Genomic DNA, 6,524 nt, shown 5'->3' with positions numbered 1-6,524 from the left:
GCAACGTCTATAATTATAGGCTATATATGGATTTTAAGAAAATATTTAAATAAACTTTTAAGTAATATTTATTATAAATGTACTGAGAGCTGGAATTCAGAATTGATTTTGAATTTTGTTGTGGAAAATATTCAGTTCAGAATTATGAGATATAAATTAAGATTTGCAAGATATAGCCTACAAATTCTGAGAAAAAAAAGTCAGAATTGCGAGATATAAATTCTGAGTTTACATCTCACTAGAGTTAACATTTTGCAATTATGAGTTTATATTCTGCGAAAGAACTGAAGAAAAAAAAAGTCAGAATTCAGAATGATATAACCTCAGATATGAGACGTAAACTTGTAATTCAGAGGGAAAAAGTCAGAAATGCAAGGGACAAACTCAGATATGAGATACAAATTCATAATTCTGAGAAAGTCCGAATTGGGAGATGTAAACTTCTTCAGATTTTTTTTCCCCTCACAATTCTGAGTTTACATTCTATATCTTGAAGTTTATATATTCTTTATATATACAAAAGAATTGCAAAAGGTCTGCATTGTAATATTTAAACACAGAATTTTATGAAAAAGTCAGAATTTATTTATTTATCCATCCATGCATCCATGCATCCATCCCATGGCAGAAACAAGCAATAAAAATTAAATATAAACGAAGTCCCACACACTGCTATACTTTTGCACACTCCTTTATTTATTGAGAAACTAACATTTTGTTCTTATTCATTTTTCCATTCATTTTCATTATTTTATTCTTTCATTTTCAGAAAATAAATAAATATAGAAATAAAATAAAGACAAAACTGGTCTACAAACAAAATCACCCGCAGCGCTCAAATGTCATAAGCACTTGTGCATATTTAATTATGGAGTGTCAACACACCACACCAGGCCTGACATCAGTGACAAGACATGCACGAACCAATAACACTGCATGTCATTGACATCAAACCTGATGTGACAAGTCTTGACTCACCATATTTTCAGGGCAAAGAGCACCCCAGTTGTCTGGGACTGTGTAAGTCTGGCAAGAGAATGGAGGTAGTGAGATTTACTGCACTCTTGAGGCTCCCCAAAGTGAAGTGGCTCGCTTAAGGGCACTTATACTCCATCCTTGCCATGTTTGATTGAAGATTTAAAATTAGAGGCAGAGCTTTGATTCATATCAATCAAATAGTTATTGCACATCCAGAATTCCCATCCTGTAGATGACTCAAAGTGCAATTAGTTTAATGCATTGACTGGAATGTTGACAGGTTAATGCTACACAGCTGAGTCTCTTCAGCCGACAGTCTCGTCTGTCCTGTCCATCAGTACCTTGTTACTGTGTGTGTTTGCACTGAAACGTTCACTTTACAGCTTTAGAATACAGAAACATCACTTTTCTGACACCTTGACAGAACCGGCTCCGCAGCTCTCGACAGCAGACGGCCTGGGCCCCTGACCTAATTCACAGGGCTGCCCCTAACACACATACACAATGACAGGAGAAACCCCTTTCTACCATACATTTTAATCTCAGGGGCTTATCTCCCTATTCATCTTAAGTCCGCACACACACTGACACACATACATACGCACACCTCCCACAATTGGAAACGTAGAGTCAGCTTGTGGATCGTTTTCTCTCCCTATCTCTCTTTCCTCTCTCCACCTGCTCTTCACAGACAAGGACCCCTAACAGCGCTTTAGGCCTTTATGTATCCCACAGACAACTGAAACACTAATCCTATTTACAGTGGGGCATAAAGGTAAGACTATACACATGCTGGGAGCGAACGGAAGAGCAGATTAACTCGGCAGAGCACACATCTGACTGAGAAGGAGGATTCATGAACGCAGATGTTTGTGGCTTAATAACGTATGAGATTGATCATGATAAAGGAAAGTATAAGCATGTGCCAAGATCTTATAAATCATGTTCTCTTTTTATTCATGTTGATTTTCTATGGTTTTGAAAAGCTTTTATACCATTTTCAAAAGAAAAAGAAAAAAAGCTGTTTAATGACTCAAAATGTGTAATTAACAAGAAAAACAAGAATATCACTTTTTTTTACACTTTGAATGTGTCTGTACACATTTTAAATGTATTAAATATATTTAAAAAATTAAGCTACTTTTTTTTTTTTTTTTTTTTTTTTGAAACTTCATTCATTATTAATTCATAAATAAGTCACACCGCATGACATTAACATGAACTGACCTTGTCATGAAATGGTCAAAGTATCTGATATTTTAAGAATCTTGTTGACCTCGACAAGATTCTGACATACAGGGGTATGCAGGTCTTTATTTCATTTATTTTCTGGTTTGTTTTTTTTTGTTTTTTGTTTTCTGTAATTTTTTTTAAACATTTTATGTTCTGTTTTTATGTTAATGGCATCACATGACTTTGGTTTGACAGACAAAAGTTTTTTAAAGTATACATTTTAAAGTTTTAATATAATAACGAATAGAAATAAAAATTCAAGCTAAATTAGAGGTTGAATAATGCTTTTTTTCTTTGTGGTGATATCAGGATAATTGTATCACCCTGACTCTTTTTTTTGTGCTCAATTAGAATGAATTTTAATTCAAAATTTAAAAACAGCTTAAAGAAAAGGTGTATGCAAGTCATTGTATGCATGAATTAGATTCTTTAGACAAAAAAAGAATGCCGCATCAGTGACCCCTTTTTTTTTTTTTAGCAGAACAGTGTCAAACTCAACATCAGGACAGATCAAATCTTAGGTAGTTTGTTTTCTACATGCTCCAGGGTCAGGAGTTGCTTTCCAAACTGACGTGCCATTGATTTCTTTGTCCTTGTTGCTTCAAAGATGGTGTAAGATAGCTTCAAAGTCAATGAACTATACATATGTTTCACATTGCAGTCTTAATCAGTTTAGCTAAGAATCTGAACCCTGCCAAAAGTAAGCGATTTAATTACGTTCAGGGTGTTAGAATTTCAGAAACGGATCTACTCAAATAGCCATGACGTCTCATGTAGCACATGAGTTATCTGTTTTATACGTGATGATTCTGGGTAAATCACTCTTTCACACTGTAGCCGAATCGATAGTCTGAGGTTTAGGTTGTGACCCAGTAATCCATTTTGTAGCATGTGAGAGGGTCAGAGATGACTCCTGTCTGTGTAAAACTAAACCCAATGGATTCTTTTCATTTCTTCCCTGCATATTCATCCCCTGGCAAGAATGCATGGCAAGAAGTCATTAATGTTTCATTAAGGGGTAGGAGGGGGTGTTAACTCATAAGTCAGACCAGCGCTAGTTATGCACCCTGGTTTCTGTGTACCCCACACACTTAAACTCTGCCCTTTGACCAAAACAAAGAGCCTGTTGATGTGCAGAGAAGAGGGTCTCTTATTACTCTGGGTGAAACACATTTCCCTATACATGCAGCCTGAGTCAGCGAAAAGTCCTACTTTCTATTACCAATACATTTTTATGGTGTTTGCATTTGTGTTTCACCAAAATTTTGTTAATCTGACTGCACCATAAGTCTGTTGGATTTGCTCATTTTATCATGCAACAGGTAAAAAATCATCTGATCACCTCAAGAAGCCATACAGTTTAAGATTTTGTGTCTGTTGTATCCAGCACAGGATGAGTTGTGCACCTAAGTGTAATATTTATGTTTGAGAGTCTTGAAAAACGCACACACATGGACTCAACTGCTCTGCCATTTGTTATTTTTATCAGGCCTGTGATGGAAAGTCAGTGTATTCTTGTTCCTCCTTAATCCCTTTTAGGAGTCTTGTTGCTTCAGTTCATCCCTACCGAGTTCACTTCCAATCTAACCTTAATTAGACTCTTGGTGCAGGATCCAGACTTACTTTCAAAACAGGTCAAGCACACTTAAGTACTTCACCGCCTGGTCTGCCCATCACATAAAGTCAATCTGGTCCCTTCTATGCCCTATTAGTGAGGCTTTAATTAGCGTTGTTCTTTGGCTGTAATTGACAGGACGGAAGTTTGCTGCACAGACTGAAGTCAGCTGCTCTTTTGAGGTCCGGATACAGATGATTTCAGGGACTTAATGTCAAGGACTAAAAACCGAGCCAAGGGTTTGCAAGCTTTCTTCAATTAGGTCAGATTATGTTTGTTGGAAATGGACAGTCTGTTTAACAGAAGGGAACTTTTATAACTGGAGCAGTGTCTTTCTTTTCTTTTTCTTTTTTTTCCTTTTTTGAGGTTTCACTGTTAAATATTAGACCAAAGTAGCATATTAAAATGATTTCTGAAGGAATATGACAAATAGCCAAAATTAAGCCTAATTCACTGAAATTTTTACTACCATTCAAAAGTTTGAGATTAGCAAGATTTTATTTTATTTTTTTGAAAGAAATGAATACTTTATTCAGCAGAGATGCATTAAAAAGCAAAAGTGATTGTAAAGACATTTATAAATGTTACAAAATATTTTCATTAAAATAAATGCTGTACTTTTCAACTTCCTATTTATCAAAGAATCTTGAATATAGTAAATATTTTAATTGTGTAATATTACTGTTTTACTGTATTTTTGATCAAATATATAATTTTTTGACATGGTCTCAGATGTTTTGCAGCTGTCATTAAAATTATGCTTAATGAGAAAACTGCATGTTTAAACAATCAACGTCATTACAGTTGCAGAAGTCAGTGTGCAGGACCAGGCTTGTGAGTTGTGTGTTTTTCTATGTTTCTTTGGTTCCAGTTGAGTACAACAGAACTGCTGTGGAGTTTTCCATATAATGAGTGCAAATTGAGTTTTCATTTCCAGTGAACTCAGAGGCCAAGTGCTGCTGGAGATGTTGTTTCAGAGTTGAGGGGACTCATGGTCACACATTGTTTCCAGTCTTTCATAGGTAGTTTGGAATTTTGACAAGTGCGGTTTTTCACCTGATTTATGTTCTTTGTCATCATTGGCACTGCTAAATTTCTTTACAGTTCATCATGCTGTTGACTAAAACCACAGCATCAACTGGCTGTTGGCTGTTAATGCCAGATCTCTCATTAACATCTTTGTCTCCTGACTCTCTTTAAGCCAATATTAACCCAATGCATTTCAGTTCAGTACTTATGAAACTGCCTAAACAAACAAAACCTAGGGTGAGACTATCACTCTGATGGAACTTGGAAGAGTAACCGGAACTGTGCAAGATCATTGATTGGAATGTAAAACAAATTGTGGGTGGTTGTGGACAGGACCAAGCAAATATCTAAATTGTTTCCTGCTTGGCCTTGGGTGGTAGAATAGCGTGGTTGGTTTGGATGGGGGTAGGGCAGGGTCTCATCTTCTGGGTTGATGTTTACTGAGGAATACTGAGAAACAAACAGTGACAAGGAAGGAAAAAATGAAAGAAGACACCATACCACCCCGAGGACTGTCTCAAATACATCTACACTGGCTAATTGTGCATTTGATCATGTGCTTCTCTAAATTCTTTGGACAGTTGTTTTCTTTTAAAACCACTAAACTGCAAGTTAAATACCTTTGTTTTGCCTCAATCATTTTTTTCATATTTCTGGAAATATCTGGTAATCTGCTGCATGTGTAGGTTGGTCTTGATTTTCTCGTTTTGGACGCTGAAGCCAAAGGCTTCTTGGAGTGAAGGTTGTTTTCCCATCTTGGCAGGGAGGAAGTGAAGGGCGTCACAGAGCTCCAGGTTGTCCTGTGGAATGTCACAGTCGTATAATAGAGCCAAGGGCGAAGCTGAGGCCAGTGAGTCGGGCTATAGGAAGGAGGGAAAGGGGGAATGCAAATGCGGAGAGGGAAATGTAGAGAAACTGAGATGTTGAACATCAAGCTGAGATTTTCTTAGCATTTATGAGGGCTGAATGACTTCAAGTAGCCATGTTTTGTTTTGTTGTTTTGCATTTTGTTTTCTTGTGGTGTTTTGTGGTCTTTTGAGTTGTTTTTGTTTTCCGAAGTTATTTATTTATTTAATTTAATTTTTTAATTTTTTTTTATTTGTTCATTTGATCTGCAGATACTGTCAGATCAAACACAGCAAGGTCCCAGAAAGACAAGCCAAATCTCTATTGTCATTGGCCCTTTTTGTTGAACTTTAGAGTGAACTTTAATGCTTCAGAATTTCTTTATATACAATTTAGATAAAAATTTTGTTTTAATATACTGGTAAATTTAAATCTGACTGTCATCAGACCACGCAAAGCACACTTCAATTATGTGAAGCCTCTGCAAGTACTCAGAGCTAAAATGAACTGAAGGCTGTAACCAAAATCCAAAGCAGATTTTGGGAGGAATAGCACCCCTCTCCCCTGACAAACAGCTTCTCTCATGTTTCTGAGATAAGCCGGCCTGTGAGACCGTGAGCGCGTCTAATAGGCTGTCTGCACCAGGCTGAGGTGAAGATCAGGAGGAAGTCTAGCTCTCCCCATTCAGTCTCTCTGGGCTTGAGTTTCTGCCCCTCTCCTGATCCCTCTCTGACCCAGCGGTCACAGGACGCTCTTAGGGGAGGGCTTTGCTTTTGGTGTGAAAGCTGGCAGCCGTGAAACCCTGAACCTTTATCCTCCTCCC

At 37.0% G+C, this 6,524-nt stretch overlaps 1 long non-coding RNA gene across 3 annotated transcripts in view; it reads left to right on the top strand.

The window, feature by feature from the left end:
• LOC131539707 (uncharacterized) overlaps positions 1-6,524 on the top strand; it is a 32,913-nt gene that overhangs the window by 8,389 nt on the left and 18,000 nt on the right. The window lies entirely within an intron of this gene.

The sequence above is a fragment of the Onychostoma macrolepis genome, chromosome 04 (assembly GCF_012432095.1).
Source record: "Onychostoma macrolepis isolate SWU-2019 chromosome 04, ASM1243209v1, whole genome shotgun sequence".
Lineage (NCBI taxonomy): Eukaryota > Metazoa > Chordata > Actinopteri > Cypriniformes > Cyprinidae > Onychostoma > Onychostoma macrolepis.
The sequence above is the reverse complement of the archived record's forward strand: the minus strand, read 5'-3'. Positions and strand labels throughout refer to the sequence as shown.